Here is a 23120-nt window from a genome sequence, read left to right as displayed (position 1 = left end):
AGTAAGGATCTTAAGTTTTGGAATTGCTGCTGTGGAGTTGGGAGAAGGAGCCAACCAGTGAATAAGAAAGGATTGCTGAGCAGTGCGGAGTGTGGAGATCATTGTAGGTTTGAAGAGCATTCATTGGCCTGCTGGTTGTGAGATTTTCTTCCTGCAGCACCCATCAGTTAAGGTAAAAGGGTAGAGAAGGATTGTTGTTTGCTTGTGGCTGCAGTAGAGATGAAGAGAATAGTGGTATTTCAGAAGATTGAAAGTTAAGCTGTAAGAGAGAGAATGGAGGTGTAAATGAGAGCTCCATGGATTAGAAATCTCAATGAGTTGTAAGAGGAGGGTAAGGGGAGCAGATAAAGAATTTTGATTAGAGATATTGATAATTACATTTTGGAGTTTTAAGATTCTAGAAATGAGGAAGATGAAACAGGGGCTCTGGACTGGTGTGCTGAATGGTGGATAGCGTGCATGGATGAGGATGGTTTCCACAAGGATTATGATGTGTGTTGTAGTAGAGAGGAAGAAGGCAGTGGCAGAGAGGTCCAGACATCACAGCAGTGACAATGCTCCAACCAAATAATAAGAGGCAGCTACTCCCTATGATACATTTTTTTTAAAACTTTGCCCTTCATTTTAGAATATATTTATTTGTCTTGTAATCAAGTTTTGTATCCAACATTTTATTATGAAAAATTTCAGATACACAAAAAAGTTCAGAGTTGCATGGTAAATACTCGTATACCCACCTGGATTCTCTAATTTACAAGTATTTTATTGTTTGCTTTATCATATGTCTATCCATCCACCAATCCATCTTAACATTTTGAAGGATTTTAAATTAAGTTGTGGACATCAGTACACTTTACCCTTAAACACTTCAGCTTGCATATCATTAACTTAGAGTTCACTCTTTGTTTACAGTTCTTTTTGTTTTTCAGGTAAAATTTATGTACAGAGAAATACACAAATGTTAATTGTACGGTTTAATGAGTTTTGGCAAATGAATACAACTGAAGCTTCTACCAGGCTATGGAACATTACCGGCCCTCCCGAAATTTTCCTCATGTGCCTTCTCAGTCAGTTCCTACCCCCAGCCTCCAGAAGCAGCTGCTCTTCAGATCTTTTATCACCATACATGAATCTTATCTGTTGTAGATACCATATAAATAGAATTGTACAGTATATATTTTTGGTGAGGCTTTTGAGGTTGTGTTTAATGAAGAATTCAGTCTTTTTTTTTTTTTTTCTGTCATATGAATATGTCAAAGTTTATTAAATGCATGGATACCTGGGAGATTTCCAGTTTGGGGCTGTTGAGAATAAAGCTGCCATGAATGTTCTTACTTATAGCTCGTGTTGTAGAAGTGTTTTCATTTCTCTTGGGTAAATATCAGGAGAAATGGCTCAGAGAGTAAATGTCTGTTAGGTTTATAAGAAACTTCCAGACCTTTTCTCAAAATGGTTGGTACCATTTCATGTTCCCACCAACAGTGTATGAGGGTTGCAGTTGCTCTACATTCTTGCCAATATTTGATGTCATTAGTCTTTAATTTTAGTAATTTTGATGGGTGTGTAGTGTTATCTCATTGTGGCTTTAATTTGCATTATCCTGGTGACTAATGATATTGAGCTCTCATGTTCTTCTGGGTTATTCGTGTGTCTTCTTTTGTGTAGTATCTGTGTGAATCTTTTGCCCATTTAAAAAATTGGGTTGTTTTTCTTTATAGTATTGAGTTGTAAGAGTTCTTTGTATTATCGTAGTTAACTGTCCTTTATCAGATATATGTTTCGTGAATATTTTCTTCTGGTCTGGCTTGTCTATTCATTTTCCTAATGGTGTTTTTTGATAAACAGAAGTTTTTAATACTGATGGAGTCAAATTTATCAGGTTTTTTTCTTTTAAGGTCACTGTGCTCTGTCACAGAACCCCTTGCCTGCCACCAAGTCATGCACACATGGTCCCAAGGCTATTTTCTAAAAGCTTTAGCTTTTACATGACCTATGATCCATTTCAAATTAATTGTATATGATATGAGGTAGAAATTGAGATTTTTTTTTTTTCTGCTCAAATCTAGTTATTTCAGAACTATTTGTTGAAGAGACTTTCCTCTCCCTGTTGGATTGTGTTGTTTCTGTGAAAATTAAATGAATATATATTATATGTTTATGTAAATGTATATTTAAATATATAATATCTAAAGTAAATATGTATGTGTTTTAGACTCTTCTAGTCCATTGATGTCTTGTTTATCTTTCCCCCAATACCACACTATTGATTACTGTAGATTTATAGTAAGTCTTAAAGTTAGGTAGTGCAAGCCCTCCTTCTTTTAAAATAATTATTTTATTGTTTCTAGATTTTGTATTTCAGTATAAATTTTGAACCATCCTGTCAATTTCTACCAAAAAATCTTGGTGAGATTTTAATTGTAATTTCATTTAATCTGTAGATAACAGGATAGAATTGGCATCTTAACTATAGCAAGTCTTTGGATTCATGAATGTAGTATATGTCTCCATTATTTAGACTTAAATTTCTCTCAGAAATGCTTTGAGTGTAGAAGTCTTACATGTCTTTGGTTAAGTTTAATCTGAAATATTTTGTTTTTTGATATTATTGTAAATTGTTTTAAAATTTTTTATTTTACAGTTATTTGTTAATGGGTATATAGCAATAGGTGAAAATTTGGAGAGCAATAGAGAGGAATTGCAGGGTGACAGATGTGCTCAGGCCTAGAGAGAATTTAGTCCAAATGGGAGATGAAAGGGAGAGACTTCTAAGGGAAAAGAGAGGGAATTTCAGAAATTTTATATTGTTATCAATTGGAAGTCCTTAAATAAGCATCAGTGAGTCCTTTGGTATGCTAAAAATTCACGAAAAAGAAAGGCATTATGAAACTCAAAAAGTTGTTTAATAAAGATCATATATCTGAATTAAACAAACATGTAGCTAATTTTTATATATTGATCCTTTATCCTTTGACCTTGCTCAAAGTTGTTTTGCAGATTTCATAGAATTTTTATCTATTTTTGGCCACTCCCTGGAGCATGTGGGATCTTAGTTCCCTGACCAGGGATCCAAGCCACACCACTGCATTGGAAACATGGAGTCTTAACCCTGAACCGCCAGGAAAGCCCCTCCATAGAATTTTCTACGTAATTATGTCATCTGCAAATAGAGACAGTCTGATATTTTGTTTCTTTTTCTTATTTTATTGACTAATAGAACCAAGATTTGAACTTAAGTCTGTTTAGCTTCAAACACAACTCTTCCCACTGCACTGTGTTGCTTCCTTCAAGTAGGTAGGCAGCGTGATACAGAAAAACGGTGTTCTAATTTGTCCTGCACCTTAGATTTTAGGGAATAACTGCCTTAGGGGAGAAGGAGGCGAAATGAAGAAGGCTTTGAAGCCCTTTGTGTTAGACTGAGAAACTTAGCTCTCAAAACTTACATACTGGGGTTCTGCATACACTTGCATGCATTTGACGAAACTATCCTGCTGCATAACACGGTAATGATTTTAAGGTTATGGTGGTGGTGGTTTAGTCACTAAGTTGTATCTGACTCTTGCGACCCCATGGACTGTAGCCTGCCAGGCTCCTCTGTCCATGGGATTCTCCAGGCAAGAATACTGGAGTGGGTTGCCATTTCCTTCCCCATCACTGACCTAGAGCCAGACATCCTGGAATGTGAAGTCAAGTGGGCCTTCTACGAACAAAGCTAGTGGAGGTGATAGAATTCCAGTTGAGCTATTCCAAATCCTGAAAGATGATGCTGTGAAAGTGCTGCACTCAATATGCCAGCAAATTTGGAAAACTCAGCAGTGGCCACAGGACTGGAAAAGGTCAGTTTTCATTCCAATCCCAAAGAAAGGCAATGCCAAAGAATGCTCAAACTACCGCACAATTGCACTCATCTCACACGCTAGTAAAGTAATGCTCAAAATTCTCCAAGCCAGGCTTCAGCAATATGTGAACCGTGAACTTCCTGATGTTCAAGCTGGTTTTAGAAAAGGCAGAGGAACCAGAGATCAAATTGCCAACATCCGCTGGATCATGGAAAAAGCAAGAGAGTTCCAGAAAAGCATCTATTTCTGCTTTATTGACTATACCAAAGCCTTTGACTGTGTGGATCACAATAAACTGGAAAATTCTTCAAGAGATGGGAATACCAGACCACCTGATCTGCCTCTTGAGAAATTTGTATGCAGGTCAGGAAGCAACAGTTAGAATTGGACATGAAACAACACACTGGTTCCAAATAGGAAAAGGAGTACGTCAAGGCTGTATATTGTCACCCTGTTATTTAACTTATATGCAGAGTACATCATGAGAAATGCTGGACTGAAAGAAACACAAGCTGGAATCAAGATTGCCGGGAGAAATATCAATAACCTCAGATATGCAGATGACACCACCCTTATGGCAGAAAGTGAAGAGGAACTCAAAAGCCTCTTGATGAAAGTGAAAGTGGAGAGTGAAAAAGTTGGCTTAAAGCTCAACATTCAGAAAACAAAGATCATGGCATCCGGTCCCATCACTTCATGGGAAATAGATGGGGAAACAGTGGAAACAGACTTTATTTTTTTGGGCTCCAAAATCACTGCAGATGGTGACTGCAACCATGAAATTAAAAGATGCTTACTCCTTGGAAGGAAAGTTATGACCAACCTAGATAGCATATTGAAAAGCAGAGACATTACTTTGCCAACAAAGGTCTGTCTAGTCAAGGCTATGGTTTTTCCTGTGGTCATGTATGGATGTGAGAGTTGAACTTGAAGAAGGCTGAGCGCATAGAATTGACGCTTTTGAACTGTGGTGTTGGAGAAGACTGTTGAGAGTCCCTTGGACTGCAAGGAGATCCAACCAGTCCATTCTGAAGGAGATCAGCCCTGGGATTTCTTTGGAGGGAATGATGCTAAAGCTGAAACTCCAGTACTTTGGCCACCTCATGCAAAGAACTGACTCATTGGAAACGACTCTGATGCTGGGAGGGATTGGGAGCAAGAGGAGAAGGGGACGACAGAGGATGAGATGGCTGGATGGCATCACTGACTCGATGGACGTGAGTCTGAGTGAACTCCGGGAGTTGGTAATGGACAGGGAGGCCTGGCGTGCTGCGATTCATGGGGTCACAAAGAGTTGGACACGATTGAGCGACTGATCTGATCTCTGATCTGATCCCCATCTTAAAGGCAATAGTTAATGGAAAGATGGCATAGATCATGAAGGAAAAGGCTGAGAAGAAATGATCTTGGGATGGCAATAGGAAGCTAGGAGACTATTCTAGTATCCTTATGTTTGGGAGTGAAGGAAGTAACATTTTAGTGGAAGTGAGAGTTGACCAGGTGAGGATAAGGAGGATGTGTCTTCCAAGGGTTGGTGTTGCACAGAGCCACTGGAATCCAAGAGGAGCTCAGCAAATTAGGAATTCTGAGTAGCTGGAGTCTATTCAGTCTGAAGTGTGGAGTCAGCTCTTGTGAATGAAAGTATTGGATTTTATCTTGTGAGCAGTGAGGACCTATTGAAGACTTTTAAACCAGGTATTAATAATTAGATATGAATTTTAAAGGATCTCTGCTCTGTGGAGCATGGATTAAATGACTGTAGAACTGTAGGCAAGAAGGCAGGTTAGGGGACTTTTGCCACAATTCATGGAAGGGATCGTGGTGTTCTTGACTAGAGCAGTAGCTGTGGGGTAAAGAAGAGTGGACAGATTTTAGCTTTAGAAGTAGATTGGTGGTTGAATGATGGGGTAGCGAGAGAAGATTCAAAGTTGATTCCCAGGATTCTGGCTTAGGAGTCTTAGTGGCAATAGTGATGAAAGGGGGAATACTGGGAATGCTTTGGAGGGAAACTAAGAAACCATCAGTATTCTGGGAGTAGCACGGAGTGAGAGAATTGTGATGGGAGGAGTTTAAACATTGAGGGTAGCCAAGTATGTAAGCATGGAAGGCATCTTTATTGGACTGTCCTTATTAATTATAGGCAGGTACAACCTGAAGATTCTGTCTTTCCGTGTATGTTTCAAATGCTGTCTCCTCTACATAGGCTTTCTACTACAATTCCATCCCCTAAGTAGAATGGATCTATTAATGTCTTTAGTAGACTGGAGAAGAAAATGGCAACCCACTCCAGTATTCTTGCCTGGAGAATCCCGTGGACAGAGGAGCCTGGAAAGCTATAGTCCATGGGGTCACAAGAGTCGGACACGACTTAGTGACTAAACCACCACCATTAATTTCTTTAGTACTTTATGTGTCAATATTAGTACTTAATGAAAATCTGCCCTTTAAAGTTTGTATATGTGGCTTCTCCTCCTCTATATTGGGAGTTGTTTGAGAGCAAGATAGGAACCACATCACCTTTGTATTCCCTCTAATGCTTAGCATGTTTCTCATGTATAGCAGGTGCTCAGTACACATGTTGAATTGTATGTAGCTCTGATCTTGTCCCTTTAAGAATATACTTACTGATGAGTTAGGTATGTCTTAGTTGAGATTTTTAGCAGACAAAGGCATTGGAATTGTCATGTTTGGTGTATCCTATTTTAGCAAATAGGGAAGCAAACATGATGCTTTAGAAATAATTTTTTAAATGGCTAAATTTTAAAAAAAATGCAATACTTCAAGGAAGAAGCAGATGCCAGGATGGGATTAAGCATGCAAGGAGTTTATTAGAAGTGCTTGTGAGAGAAAATGAGGAAGGAGGCAAGGAGAATCATCAGACTGATGCAAGTCTGACTCCAAGTGAAGGAGAAAGGTAAGGAAGGAAGGAACTTTGGGTGAAAGTCGTAGTTCTAAGGAAATTTAACCGGGACCTCAGAAGTTCTTGAGCAGAAGTTGTCTATCACAGAAATTTCTCATCTTCCAAGATCAGGGCCATCTTAGTGTATGCCTGTGGTGTTCTTTACTGGGAGCAGCCAGTGAGAAGCACGGCCTCTGTGCAAAGTGATGGATTTCAGAGTGCAGCAGCTGGGGCCCAGAGTCAGTTATTTTTCCCTAGAGTCAGAGATCTGAGAGACTGAATCTCATAGCCAGCCATGGTCATCTCTGTGGCTATAAATTGCCTGATTCAGGACAATCGAATTACAGTATTCCCCCCACTTAAAGTGGTAATTTGTTCCCCCAAGCTCCTTATGCTTTTTCTTTTTTTTAAAGATACCTTAGGATGAGTTCCGAAAGTCGGAACTTGATTGTCATTAATAGTACACAGTTTGCTTTGTTGTTGTTTAGTTGCTAAGTTGTATCTGATTCTTTTGCGACTCTGTGGACAGTAGCCCACCATGCTTCTCTATCCATGGGATTTCCCAGGTGAGAATACTGGTCTCTGTTGCCATTTCCTCCTCCAAGGGATCTTCCTGACCCAGGGATCAAACCCACATCTTCTGCATTGGCAGGCAAATTCTTACCGCGGAGCCACCGGGGAAACCCATGGTTTGCTTTAATAGTTATCAAATAAAGTTTGCATTTCCTATTCAAGTTGATTTCGTATTCAGCCTTAATGTACCAAATGACAAACAAAGCAATAAAGATGAAAGAAAACATGCAAACGATACCTACAATATGACCTAGTGAATCAGGAGTACCTCAAGCACTTCAGGAGTACCTTGAATAGGCCAACCATCCAGTTATGAAGATGAGTGCTTGTGGACTTTCCTTTCTAGGCTGGGCTGCTTCAGGTAGACAAGCACAAATCAGTACAAGAAGGTACACATAAAGTCAGGTTCTGGAAATTACCTGTTGGAGTTGGGGATGGAGGCATATACCAGAGAAAAGAAGGAATTTAAAGTTTTAGTTTTATAGACCCTGAATTACTCAGATGTTATTTTTACGGTAGATATTTTAACTTTATAATGGGAAGATGATTTTGAAAAGAGTTTCCTTAATGCTGCTTTCCTACTGATTTTGACTGGTGGTGGTAGTTTAGACACTAAGTCATATCCGACTCTTGCCACCCCATGGACTGTAGCCCGCCAGGTTCCTCTGTCCATGGGGTTTTCCAGGCAAGAATACTGGAGTGGATTTCCATTTCCTTCTCCAGGGGATCTTCCAGACCCAGGAATCTAACCCGGGTCTCCTGCATTACAGGCAGATTCTTTACTGACTGAACTATGAGGGAAGCTGATTTTGACTAGTTTGGTTTTATTCACCAGATTTATTGAGTATTATATGACAGACATTCTGGACAAATGAAAACTAAAACCTCAATTGTTGCTTTTATGAAACTTATATCTGGTGATAAAAAAAAATCTGTTATCTTCCCATCTGTGTTAAAGCACTCTGATTGTACTTTATAGAAAGTTTGATTCAGGGTTAAAAATAAAAATATAAATTTTAAATTTTAAAATTTTAAAAATAAAACAAGTCTTAGAATTAAAAAATAAAAGTTTTAAATTAAAAGAGACTTTTTGTAATAAGCTGACTTAAATTCTAGTTATTCTTTTATAATTCCTGAAACAAAATTTTTTCCTTTTTATATAGACAAGTCCCATCTTCTATTTTATTACAATCTAAACCATTTGCAAGTGAGTTGATTTCTATGTATGGCTCAGTAGTTTGTAATGGAATGCACTTACTGCTAATTGCATTCACAGTTTAAGGACTGATAGGATTCTGATTTCTTTACATATAATTAATAACTTTTTCTTACTGTGGTAGAATATATTTTACATATATCCATATATATATATATAAAACACAAAATTAGCCATTTTAACCATTTCTAAGTAGTCTAGACTGCAAGGAGATCCAACCAGTCCATTCTAGAGGAGATCAGTCCTGGGTGTTCTTTTGGAAGGAATGATGCTAAAGCTGAAACTCCAGTACTTTGGCCACCTCATGCGAAGAATTGACTCATTGGAGAAGACTCTGATGCTGGGAGGGATTGGGGGCAGGAGGAGAAGGGGATGACAGAGGATGAGATGGCTGGATGGCATTGCTGACTTGATGAACGTGAGTCTGAGTGAACTCCGGGAGTTGGTAATGGACAGGGAGGCCTGGCATGCTGCGATTCATGGGGTCGCAAATAGTCGGACACAACTGAGGGACGGAACTGAACTGAAGTGTACAATTCAGTGCCAGTAGCTATGCTCACAAGATTGTGCAACTGTCACCACTGTCTATTTCCAAAACTTTTCATCACCTCAAACAGAAACTCTGTACGTATTAAGCAATAACTCCTAACTTCCTCCTCCCTCAGCCCCCATAACCTCTAATCTACTTTCTGTCTTTATGAATTTAGCTGTTTGAGGTATTTAATGTAAGTTGAGTCATATAATATTTGTCCTTTTGTGTCCGATTTATTTTAGTTAACAAAATATCTTTAAGATTCATCCATGGTGTAGCATGTATCAGAATTTAATTCCTTTTTAAGGCTGAATATACTCCATTTTGTGTATATACCACATTTAGTTTATTCATTCATCTGTTGATGGACACCTGAATTGTTTCTATCTTTTGGCTACTGTAAGGAATGCTGCAGTGAACATTGGTATACAAGTATTTGTTTGAGTTCCTGTTTTCAATTCTTTTGGGTGTACACCTAGAAGGGGAATCGCTGGGTCATTTGGTTTATATGTTTAACTTATTTAACATTTATATGTTTAACAGTTGGTTTATATGTTTAACTGTGTTTAACTTTTTGAGGAATTATCATACTGCTTTCCACAGCAATCACACCGTTTTTACATTCCTACTAGCAGTGCACAAAGGTTCCAATTTTTCCATATCCTCTCTTGCATTGTTATTTTCTGTTTTTTTTTAATTACTATCCTAGTTTATGTGAAATGATACCTCTTTGTATTATGTCTTGTATTTCCCTAATGACTAATAATATTGGCCATCTTTTCATGTGCTTGTTGGCCACTTGTATATTTTCTTTGGCAAATGTCTGTTCAGATCCATTGCCATTTTTAAAACCTATGTGGTTTGAGTTTTTGTTGTTAAATTTTAGGGCATCATTGTAATATTCTTGATGTTAGCTCCTTATTGGCTATATGACTTGTAAATATTTTCTTTCATTCAAATACAACCAAAAATCTACTTTTCAGTTTCTTGTTAATGTCCTTTGCACAAAAGCTTTAAACTTTAATGAAGTTCAGTTTATCTTGAAACCCAACTGCTTTTTGTGTGTTGGTTTTCTTCTGCAACTTTGGTGAATTAATTTACTAGCTCTGGTATCTTGTGGATTCTTTGGAATTTTTCTATATATAGAATTGTCATCTGCAAATAAAAATAGTTTTACTCTGTGTGTGTACATATGGCTTCCCTGGTGGCTCAGACAGTAAAGAATCTGCCTACAATGCAGGAGACCCAGGTTTGATCCCTGGGTCAGGAAGATCCCATGGAGAGGGGGATAGCAACCCACTCCGGTATTCTTGCATGGAGAATTCCATGGACAGAGGAGCCTGGCAGACTATAGTCCATGGGATCAGTTTTCATTCCAATCCCAAAGAAGGGCAATGCCAAAGAATGTTCAAAGTACTGTACAGTTGCACTCACTTCACATGCTAGCAAGGGTATGCTCAAACTCCTTCAAGCTAGGCTTTAGCAGTACAGTAACCGAGAGCTTCCAGATGTACAAGCTGGGTTTAGAAAAGGCAGAGGAACCAGAGTTCAAATTGCCAACATTCATTGGCTCATAGAGAAAGCTAAAGATTTCCAGAGAAACATCTGCTTCGTTGACTGTGCTAAAGCCTTTGACTGTATGGATCACAATAAACTGTGGAAGATTCTTAGAGAGTAATACTGGACCACCTTGCCTGTCTCCTGAGAAGCCTGTATGCTGGTCAAGAAGCAACACTTAGAACCTTACATGGAACAACTGACTGGTTCAAAATTGGAAAAGGAATATGACATGCCTGTGTATTATCACCCTGTTTGTTTAACTTCTGTGCAGAGTACATCATGCAAAATGATGGACTGGATGAATCACAAGCGGGAATCAAGATTGCCAGGAGAAATATCAGCAACCTCAGATATGCTGATGATACCACTCTAATGGCAGAAAGTGAAGTGGAATTAAGAGCCTCTTGATGAGAGTGAAGGAGGAGAGTGAAAAAGCTTACACGCATACATGTTCTTTTTCAGATTCTTTTCCCTTATAGGTTATTACGAGTTATTGAGTATAGTTCTGAGTGCTATACAGTAGGTTCTTGTTAGTTATCTATTTTATATATAGTAGTGTGTATATGTTAATATATGCTTTGTAATTGTTTTATCTTCTTGATGAATTGACCCTTTTTTCAACATACAGTGTCCATCTTTGTCTCTTGTAACAGTTTTTGACCTAATGCCTTTTTTTTCTGGTATCAGAATAGCCACACTAACACTCTTACTTTCTGTATTCATGGAATATCTTTTTTCCATCTTTTCATTTTGAAACTATAGTTTTGTGTATAAATTGAGTCACTATAGTCAGCATATACTTTAATCATGTTTTTAAATCAGTCCTGCCAGTCTCTGGCTTTGATTGGGAAGTTTAACCCAATTAAATTTAAAGTAGTGAGAAGAGCCTGGCAGGCTATAATGGGGTCTCTGAGTCAGACACGACTTAGCAACTGAACAACAACAAAAGTGACTGATAAGGAAGGACCTCTGCCATCATTTTGCTTCTGTGTTGTTGTGAAACTTTATACCTTTTTTGTTGCTCATTTTACTGGTTTCTTCTTCTCCCCCACCCCCATTTTATTATAGTGAACCATTTTGATTTCCTTTTGTGTGTATTTTTTTAGAAATTTTCTTTGTGGTAATCCTTGTGAATTACATTTAACTTCCTAAATTTATAGCAATTTAGTTTGCACTGATATGGACTTAACTTCAATAGCATATAAAAGCTCTGCTCCTATGCAGCTCAGTCTTACCCCCTTATATTGTTGTTTTCACAAATTATATCTTTATACATTGTGTATCCAGTATCATGGGTTTGTAATTATTTTTTATGCATTTGTCTTTGAAATTCTATAGGAAATACAAAATGGAGTTAGAAGCCAAACATATATATAGTAGTACCCGTTTTTATATTTGCTGGTGTATTCACCTATACTAGGGGTCACACAGAGTCGGACACTACTGAAGTGACTTAGCAGCAGCAGCAGAGACCTTTATTTCATCATATGACTTTGAGTTGCTGTTTAGTGTCCTTTCATTTCAACTCGAAGGACTATCTTTAGCATTTCTTGTAGGGCAGGTCTTATGATATTGAACTCCCTCAACTCTTTTGTTTATCTGACAACATCCTAAATTATACCTAAATTTTGAAGAACAGTTTTGTCGGATGCAAAATTCTTGGTTGACAATTTTTTTATTTCAACAGTTAAATGTGCATCCTACTGTATTTGGGCATCCATGGTTTCTAGTAAGAAATAAGTTGCTGACCTTATTACGGACTCTTGAACAGTTGAACTATTTCCTATCTTAAAAGATGATGCTGTGGAAGTCCTGCATTCAACATGCCAGCAAATTTGGAAAACTCACCAGCAGCCATAGAACTGGAAAAGATGAGTTTTCATTCCAGTCCCAAAGAAAGGCAATGCCAAAGAATGTTCACAAGTGAGTGAAGTCGCTCAGTCGTGTCCGACTCTTTGCAACCCCTTGGACTGTAGATTACCAGGCTTCTCTGTCCATGGGATTCTCCAGGCAAGAATACTGGAGTGGGTTGCCATTTCCCTCTCCAGGGGATCTTCCCAACCCAGGGATTGAACCCAGGTCTCCCACATTGCAGGCAGATGTGTTACCCTCTGAGCCACCAGGGAAGCCCTGGTGGGCTTCAAATTACTGCACAGTTGCACTCATCTCACACGATAGCAAAGTAATGATCAAAGTTCTCCAAGCCAGGCTTCAACAGTACATGAACCATACACTTCCAGATGTTCAAGCTGGATTTAGAAAAGGCAAAGGAACCAGAGATCAAATTGCCAACATCCACTAGATCATCAAAAAAGCAAGAGAGTTCCAGAAAAACATCTACTTTTGCTTTATTGACTATGCCAAAGCCTTTGTGTGGATCACAACAAACTGTGGCGAATTCTTAAAGAGATGGGAATACCAGACCACCTGACCTGCCTCTGAGAAATCTGTATGCAGGTCAGGAAGCAACAGTTAGAACTGGACATGGAACAACAGACTGGTTCCATGGAGTACATCAAGGCTGCGTATTCTCATCCTGCTTATTTAATTTCTATATAGAGTACATCATGTGAAATGGTGGGCTGGATGAAGCACAAGCTGGAATCAAGATTGCCAGGAGAAATATCAATAATCTCAGATATGCAGATGACACCACCCTTATGGCAGAAAGTGAAGAAGAACTAAAGAGTCTCTTGATGAAAGTGAAAGAGGAGAGTGAAAAAGTTGGCTTAAAACTCAACATTCAGAAAACTAAGATCATGGCATCCAGTCCTATCACTTCATAGGAAATAGATGGGGAAACAATGGAAACAATGACAGACTTTATTTTTCTGGTCTCCAAAATCACTGCAGATGGTGACTGCAGCCATGAAATTAAAAGATGCTTGCTCCTTGGAAGAAAAGCTATGACCAACCTAGACAGCTTATTAAAAACCAGAGACATTACTTTACCAACAAAGGTCCATCTAGTCAAAGCTACGGTTTTTCCAGTAGTCATGTATGGATGTCAGAGTTGGACTATAAAGAAAGCTGAGCACCGAAGAATTGATGCTTTTGAACTGTGCTGTTGGGCAAGGCTCTTTAGGGTCCCTTGGACTGCAAGGAGATCCAACCAGTCCATCCTAAAGGAAATCAACCCTGACTATTCATTGGAAGGACTGATGCTGGAGCTGAAACTCCAATACTTTGGCCACCTGATGTGAAGAACTGACTCATTGGAAAAGACCCTGATGCTGGTGAAGATTGAAGGCAGGAGGAGAAGGGGGCGACAGAGGATGAGATCATTGGATGGCCTCACAGACTTGATGGACATGAGTTTGAGTAGGCTCCAGGAGTTGGTGATAGACAAGGAAGCCTGCGTGCTGCAGTCCATGGGGTCGCAAAGAGTGGGACACGACTGAGAGACTGAACTGAGCAGTATGAAAAGAGTTGCTTCTCCTGCTGCTTTTATGGTTTTGTTTTTGTTTTTAGACAGTGGTGTATAATGTGCCTTGGTGCAAGTATCCTGGAATTTATCCTATGTAGATTTTATCGAACTTTTTGAATTTGTAGATTAATGTATTTCATCGATTTTGGGGTATTTTCAGCCATTATTTCTTTACATGTTCTTTCTGTCCCTTTCTCTCTTCCCCTTCTGATATTCCCACAATGCATGTTTTGGTCTGCTTATTATCCTGCAGGTCCCTTAGGCCCTGTTTACTTTTTGTAAAAAGCATTTTGAGCATATTCAAATCAGTTTTAAAGTTTTTATCTAGTTAGTCTGATGGCTGGGCTTCTTTAGCCAGTTTCTTTCAGTTAATTTTGTTCCTTTCAATGTGCAATTCTGTCTTGGTTTGTTTTTGTTTTGTATGCTATGTGATTTTTTTTTCTTAAACTGGGCATTTGAATAGTGTAATGTAACTGTTGAAAGTAGATTCTTCCCTTTTCCCAGGGCTTGCTGTTTTGTTGTTTGTTTTTATTTGGTTTTGTTTTTGATTGTTGAAGGCTATATTAGTATGTTTGTTGAATGACTTTCCAAAGCTGTTGTTTTTTTCAAACAAAGTATTCCTTGGTGTGTATAATCACTGAAGTCTCTTTGACTTAACTTGTGTTTCCACAGTGTTTTGACAGATATTTCCTTGAGCTTCAGGAGCTAAAAAACAACCAAGCAAATAACAACAAAACCTCTGTCAGTCTGTATAGCTTGGGTCTGTCCTGGTGCACTCTTGTAACAATTTGTGAAAATTGCCAGTGTGACATAGCAGTAATACAGTAAGATTCAGATTTATATCCTGAGATTTGTCCATTGTGCTATGTAAAATCAAGTTTTCTTCTTTCTACAAAAAATAATTTGTTTTGTTATTGTTCATTTGCTAAAGTCATGTTTGATTCTTTGCGACCCCATGGACTGCAGCATGCGAGGCTTCCCTGTCCTTTACTATAATCTAACCATCCCATCCTCTGTTGCCCTCTTCTCCTTTTGCCTTCAATCTTTCCCAGCATCAGCATCTTTTCCAGTGAGTTGGCCCTCTCCATCAGGTAACCAAAGTATTGGAGCTTCAACTTCAGCATCAGTCCTCCCAATGAATATTCAGGATTGATTTCCTTTAAGATTGACTGGTTTGATCTCCTTACAGTCCAGGGGACTCTCAAGTCTTCTCCAGCACCATAGTTCAAAAGCATTAGTTCTTTGCTGCTCAGCCTTCTTTATGGTCCAACTCTTATAAATGTATATGACTACTGGAAAAACCATAGCTTTGACTGTATGGACCTTTGTCGGCAAAGTGATGTCTTTGCTTTTTAATATGTTGCCTAGGTTTGTTATAGTTTCCTTCCAAGGAGCAAGCGTCTTTTAGTTTAATGACTGCAGTCACTGTCAGCAGTGGTTTTAGAGCTCAAGAAAGTAAAATCTGTCACTGTTTCCACTTTTTCATCTTCTAATAGCAAGGAAGTGATGGGACCAGTTGCCATGATCTTAGTTTTTTGAATGTTGAGTTTTAAGCCATCTTTTTCACTGTCCTCTTTAACCCTCATCCTGAGGTTCTTTAGTTCCTTTTCACTTTCTGCCATTAGAGTGGTATTATCTGCATATCTGAGGTTGTTGATGTTTCTCCTTGGCAGTCTTCATTTCAGCTTGTGATTCATCCAACACAGCATTTTGCATGATACACGCTGCATATAAGTTAAATAAGCAGGGGGGACAGTATACAGCCATGTCATACTCATTTCCCAATTTTGAACCAGTCAGTTGTTCCATGTAAGGTTCTAAGTGTTGCTTCTTGACCAGCATACAGGTTTCTCAGGAGATGGTTAAGATGGTCTGGTATTCCCATCTCGTTAAGAATTTTCCAGTTTGTTGTAATCCACACAGTCAAAGGCTTTAGCATAGTCAATGAAGCAGAAGTAGATGTTTTTCTGGAATTCCCCTGCTTTCTTTGTGATCCAACAATTGATCAATTATGATCAATTGTTGGCAATTTGATCTCTGGTGTGTCTGCCTTTTCTAAACCCAGTTTATATATCTGGAAGTTCATGGTTCACATACTGTTGAAGCTTAGCTTGAAGGATTTTGAGCATACCCTTGCTAGCATGTGAAGTAAGCAGTTGTACAGTAGTTTGAACATTCTTTGGTCTTGTCCACTTTACAGTTGAAATGAAAATGGACCTTTTCCAGTCCTGTGCCACTGCTGAGTTTTCCCAATTTGCTGACATACTGAGTGCAGCACTTTAACAGCATCATTTTTTAGGATTTTAAATAGCTCAGCTGGAATTCCATCACCTCCATTAGCTTTGTTTGTAGTAATGCTTCCTAAGTTCCACTTGACTTGATAATACAGATAATTTGTACTTGTTTTAAATTGTGTTCTAATATTTGGTTTTTAAAATTCTTAAATAAAAAGTAGTTTTTGTAGCTCAGCTGGTAAAGAATCTGCCTGCAATGTGGGAGACCTGGGTTCAATCTGTGGGTTGGGAAGATCCCCTGGAGAAGGGAAAGGCTACCCACTCCAGTATTCTGTCCTGAAGAGTTCCATGGGGTTGCAAAGAGTCGGACACAACTGAGTGACTGTCACTTCACTTCACTTCAGTTGATTTAAGAAGTCAAAGGTAATTTCAAACCTCTTGTTACTCTGTTCCTAGAGAGCCCAGTTACTAGAGTTAATCCCAGAGGAGCTTCTATATGCAAAATCTTGCGATTGACTTCATAGGGTAGTAAAATGATAACTTAGATTTTCCATCCAAGTACTTATAATACAGTGATTGTGTGTGCGTGCTCATTTGTGTCTCTTTGTGACCCCATGGAGTGTAGGCCACCAGGCTCCTCTATTCATGGAATATTCCAGGCAAGAATACTGTAATGGATTGCCATTTCTTCTTCAGGGGATCTTTCCAACCAGAGATTGAACCTGCATCTCCTACATTGGCAGGCATATTCTTAGCATTGTGCCACCTAGGAAGCCCATAATACAGTGAATGATAAAACAATTCCAAAAATAGATATCATTTAAAGAACATAGTCTCTTCAAAAAAATAATGTGACACAAATGTGTAAATCTTTTAAATCATTGGATAAATGGTTGAATTAACTATGTTCTAAATATATACACATATATAACAGAACTTTGGGGAGATAAGGCTAGGGTAAGAAGTACTCCTAAAATAGATAAAGGCTACTTCAGTATTTCTTAAATATTTACATTTTTTAAAGTTGTAGTCTCTGAAATTCTGAGAATTGTACTTTCATTTAAATTAGCAAGTATACTCTTAGAAAAATCACAAATGCAGCTGACCCTTGAATAACATGGGTTTGAACTGCATGGGTCCACTCATACATGAATACTTTTCAGTAGTAAATACTACAGTGCAGTATTGTTGCTGGTTAGTTGAGTCTTCGGATGCAGAGGAACTGGGGATATGGAAAGCCAGCTCTTACATTACACGTGGATTAATCCTCAAGTTGTCATATGGTCAGCTGTACCTCAGGAAGATTTAAGCTACATGTTATTTAGTTTATTTAGAGTGCTTTTCTCACTGTTTGTAAGCTGAAATCACACCTGTTCATGAGAGATTGAGAGTCTTAGTGGGTGGTAGCTGGGACAGTGGGTTAAGTACATGTAGTGTATTTTGGAGGGGGGCAAGGCTTTGTGGGAAGGTGTTGCATTGGGGTATGTGGGACTGCATAACAAGGAATAGAGAGAGGAAGGTGAGACCCTGATACGACATTTTCATAGTTGAAAATTTTGACTGAGGTCACTTTATATATGAGAAAGGGAAGTAATATGCTCTTATTCCTTCCTCCTTTCTCCTGCTTTCCTTTCTTTCTTCCTTCAAAAACCACAGAATTTCCTGTTCTCATCTTCTAGAATTCAAAGTTCTACTTTAGAACTTAGATTTTATAATTTAAGTAGACTTTTCTGAGATTCTTAAGATTTAATCTTCTTTTATTTATTTATTTATTTTTGGCTGCCGTGGGTCTTCGCTGCACGCAGACTTTCTCTGTTTGCAGTGAGTGGTGCTTCTCTAGTTGCGGGGCTCTGGCTTCTCACTGCGGTGACTTCTCTTGCGGAGCACAGGCTGTTGCAGTTGTCGCGCGTGGGCTCGGTAGTTGCAGCTTGTGGGCTCTGGAGTGTTGACTCGTAGTTGTGGCATGTGGGCTTAGTTACCTCACAGCATGTGGGATCTTCTGAACCCATGTCCCTTCCACTAGCAGGCGGACTCTTAACCACTAGACCACCAGGGATGCCCCAGTGTCCATTTATTTGTCGGAAAATGTGTCCTCAGCATCAAACAAATAATCTCTAGCATCAAACAAATAATCTATAGGAATAGCAGTGAGTTTATAAGTTTGAAATACGTTTGAAAAGGTAACTTCCATTAAAAAGTTTTTTCTACCTTAACATTTCAACTGGTGGCTCAGATGGTAAAGAATCTGTCTGCAATGTGGGGGACCAGGGTTTGATCCCTGGGTCGGGAAGATGCCTTGGAGAAGGAAATAGCAACCCAGTCCAATATTCTTGCCTGGAGAATTCCGTGGACAGAGGGAGCCTGGCAGGACTACAATCACTGGGATTGCAAAGAGTCGAACACAGCTTAGAGACTGAGAAGAAGCACGATTAGTATTCTTGCCTGGAGAATTCCACGGACAGAGGAGCCTGGTGGGCTACAGTCCATGGGGTCACAAAGAGTTGGATGGGCCTGAAGGACTAACACACACAAGCATTTCAACAATTAATAACAAATTTACATAACATTCTTGTTTTATATTTTATATTGTATAGTAAAGTGTTCTTAATTTTGTTGCTACTTTACATCGTACACTTACATGTTTGCTATTAAACTCATCAAAATTTAGTAATCTCTAGTAGCAAATTCTTGAAAATACAATTAATTTATAAACTCATTTCAGTCTTTGGTAATTTTTTAAAATGTTCTTCGTATTTACATTTTTGACAGTTAATATATTTTTTAGTGTTGAATATAACAAATATGAAACGTATCCTATTTCATTTTTTAAATTAAAAAACAACACTTTATAAAACTTTTAGAACACAGTCACAAAATTTAAAGCTCAAAAGACTATACAGTGAAAATCTTTCATCTCATTCATCTGCTCTACTGTTCTTACAACCTACCTAGGGGCAAACAATTTACAAGTAAAGATTTTTCTGTGGTTAGCTTGTGTGTGTATACATGAATGTGGTGTGTCTGTGTGTGTTTTCTTTCTTTTGGGGAGCACACCCTTTTTTTAGTACCCTTATCACCACTACCCTCCCCCCCATACACACACACAAATATACTTTGGAGACCATAGCAGTTAAGGTTATCACCTTTATTTTCTGTGGCTGTATACTACTATTTAGTTGTATTATAATTTATCAAACTAGTGTCTCTGTCTTTTATTAACCAATATGCAATTACTTGCCTTCTGGTTTGTTGAAACAATAGGTCAGACAACATTTGCCGCAGTAATGCCTGTGTAAGTGGCTTGCCATAAAAACTCTGGCACCACTTTCCTCAGTAGGGCACTCCTGATGAAGGTGACTGATTCTGCCATTGTCATCCACGATATAGTATTTCAGAACAGCCAGCTTGAACCTTCTTTGTCTTATGCTTGTTCTTCTTGGGAGTGATGTAAGACTTCTTCCTTTTCTTAGCACCACCACAAAGTTTAAAACGTTAAGGTAAAGAGTGGACTCCTTTTGCATTGTAGTCACAGTACATCCATCTTCCATTTGCTTGGCAGCAAAGACCAGGCTTTGCCCATCAGGAGGAATTCCTTTGTTATCTTGGATCTTGGCCTTTATATTTTCTGTTGCATCCGAGGGTTTGACTTCGGGAGTGATGGACTTCCTTGTCAGGGTCTTCATGAAAATCTGCATCTTGGTGATGGTTCCACTGCAAATGGCAGGTCTAAAAGCTAACTTGTCCCTTACTGAGAACCAGTGAGGTCATTTTCTGTCCTTTTGTTTTGTAAACACTTGTAGCAAAAATGTGTGTATGTCATATCATATATGAGTGCAGTGTTTCTTTGTGTCTCTTACCCATTTTCTAATTGGATTGTTTGCTCTTTTACTGTTGAGTTTTGAGAGTTCTTTATATATATTTTGGATACTAATCCTTTGTTGGGCCTGTGGTTTGGAAATATTTTGCACACTTCTTACATTACCTTCTTATCCACTTTCTAGGCTCTTTGCTAGAGCAAAAGTTTTTAAGTTTTGAGGTTCAATTTATCGGTATTTTCCTTTAATGGGTTGGTGTCAGGTCTTAAATAATCTTTGCATATCAATGGATCCTGAAATTTTTCTCCTGTATTTTTCCCTACAAGCTCTATAGTTTTACATTTTACCTTTAAGATACATTTTGAGTTATTTTTGCATAAGATATGAGACTTAGGTTGAAGTTCATTTTTTTTTCCTACACATGTCCGTTCGCTTCAGCACCATTTGTTGGAAAAGCAGTCCCTCCACTGAATTGCTTTTGTACTTTTGCTAAAAATTGTGCATATTTTTGTGGATCTATTTCTGGGTTCTGTCTTATTCCATGTGTTTCTCTCTCTCTGCCAGTACTATACAGTTTTTACTACTATCGCTGTAAAATAAGTCTTTAAATTGGGTAGGATATTTCCTTCCATTTTATTCTTTTCCAAAATTGTTTTAGTAAGTCTAGTTCCTTTTCCTCTTCATATAAATTTTAGAATGATCTTGTCAATATCTACACAATAAATCTTGCTTGGGATATTGGTAGGAACTATGTTAAACCCCTGTATTAATATTAGGGAGTGGAAGAATTGACATTCTGAGATTGTTGAATCACTCATTCCATTAACATAGAATGTCTCTCTATTTGTTTTTAGATCTTTGGTTTCCTGATGAGTATTGTGCCATTTTTAGGATACAAGTCTTATATGCTTGTTTTGTTAGATTTGTACCTAGTGTTTCGGGTGTGTGGGTTATTTTATTTTTTATGTCCATGTGTTCATTGCAAGTACAGTGGATTTTTTCTATGTGTTTGTCTTGTATCCTATGAACTTACTGAACTCACTATTTGTTGTCTTTTTGTTTTGTAGATTCTTGGCAATTTTCTACCTAGATAATCATTTAATTGACAAATAGAGACAGTTTTATTTTCTCCTTTCAAATTTATTATTTTTTTTTAATCTCCCTTTCTTATTTTATTGCACTGGCAAAAACTTTCAGCAGTATGTTTAATGAATATGTTGATTGGACATTTTGTGTTTTTTCTCCCAATTTTGGGGGGAAAGAATTCATTCTTTGGGATCTGAAAGCAGTAGAGGATCTGCCTGCATTGCAGGAGAGGCAGGTTGATCCCTGGGTTGGGAAGATCCCCTGGAGAAAGAAATGGCAACCTACTCTAGTATTCTTGCCTGGAGAATTCCATGGACAGAGGAGCCTGGCGTGCTCCAGTCCAGGGGCTGCAAAGAGTTGGACACACTGAGTGACTAACACTCCCCAGTATTCTTGCCTGGGAAATCCCATGGACGGAGGAGCCTGGTGGGCTGCAGTCCATGGGCTTGCAAAGAATTCAGTGTGACTTAGCTACTAAATAGCAACAACAGTTCAGTCTTTTACTCTCAAGTGTATGTTACTGTAGGTTTTTGTAGATGCTCTTTATCCAGTTGAAGAAGTTCCATTCCGTTTCTCTTTCTCTGAGAGATACTTTTTCCCCCATGAGTGGGTGAAGAATTTTGTCAAATACTACTTTTTTTTTTTTTTTTTTTTACCTCAATTGAGATGAATTACATGGTTTTTTTCTTTAGCTTTTTAATGTGGTGGATTACATTGATTAGTTTTATAATATTGGTCTAGACCTGCAACCCTGGAATAAACTCTGCTTGATCATAATGGATGATTCTTTTTGTATATTTCCAAATTTGACTTGCTAGTATTTTGTTAAAGATCTGTACTTATGAAGAATGTTGATCTGTAGTTTTCTATACTGTGTTTATGTTTGTTTGTTTTTTAAATCAGGGTGATACTAGCTTAATAGAATGAATTTGAAAATGTTCCCTTCAGTTCTGTTTCTAGAAAAGATTGTGGAAAATTGATGTTAATTCTTCTTTAAAAGTTTGCTACAATTTTCAGTGAGACCATCTGGATCTGGAGAGTTTTTCGGATGTTTTGAATTTACAAATGCATTTTATTTAGTAGGTGTAAGACTATTCAAATTATTAACTTCATAAGTAAAGTTGGGTAAGTTGTAGTTTTTGTTTTGTGAGAAATTGGTTCATTCCTTCTAAATTGTCAGTTGTTTGTGAAGAGTTATTCATAGTGTTCCCTTTTTTTTTTTTTTTTTTGTAGTTGCAGGGTGTGTAGACACATTCACATTTCATTTCTGATTTATTCCTATGTTGGCAATTTGTATCTTCTCTCTCTCTCTCTTTTTTTTTTTCCTTTGTCTTGCTAGGTGCTTCAGTTTTTGATCTCTTAAAAGAACCAGCTGTTTTATTGATTCTTCCCTATTTTTCCATTTTCAGTTTATTGATTTCTGCTTGTATTTTTATTTTTTCCTTTTTCTTTCTTTGCTTTTATTTTGCATTTTTGCAGAGGGATTCTAGAGGTTGAGAGTTAATTATTGATTTGAGTTTTTCCTTTTTTTTAATTGCTGTAAATTTCTTTCTCAGCACTGTTTTACCTATGCCTCACAGATTTTAATATGTTGTATTTTCATTTTCCTGTAGTTCTTTTTTAAAAAAATTTATTCTTTTAGTGGCACATAATTGCTCTAAGTGGTAGTTTCCGCTGTAGAACAAAGTGAATCAGCCGTATGTGTACATATATCCCCTCCCTCCTGAACCTCCCTTCCCCATCCCAGCCCTCTCGTCATCACAGAGCACTTAGCTGAGCTCCCTGTGCTGGAACAGCAACTTCCCACTAGCTGTCCGTTTTACACATGGTAGTGTATACATACATCAGTCTTACTCTCCCAGTTCATTTCACCCTCCCTTTCCCCTACTGTCCGTGTGTCTTTTCTCTACACCCGTGTGTCTGTTCTGCCCTGCAGACA

The 23120-nt window shown here is 38.1% G+C and overlaps 1 protein-coding gene and 1 pseudogene across 3 annotated transcripts in view; one reads left to right on the top strand and one right to left on the bottom strand.

Annotated features, from left to right (window-relative positions):
- Positions 1–23120, top strand: part of SOS1 (SOS Ras/Rac guanine nucleotide exchange factor 1) — a 131106-nt gene that overhangs the window by 5733 nt on the left and 102253 nt on the right. The window lies entirely within an intron of this gene.
- LOC113901121 lies at positions 18999–22924 on the bottom strand (annotated as a pseudogene).

Source organism: Bos indicus x Bos taurus, chromosome 11, assembly GCF_003369695.1.
Source record: "Bos indicus x Bos taurus breed Angus x Brahman F1 hybrid chromosome 11, Bos_hybrid_MaternalHap_v2.0, whole genome shotgun sequence".
NCBI lineage: Eukaryota > Metazoa > Chordata > Mammalia > Artiodactyla > Bovidae > Bos > Bos indicus x Bos taurus.
This window is presented reverse-complemented; position numbering and strand designations above follow the sequence as displayed.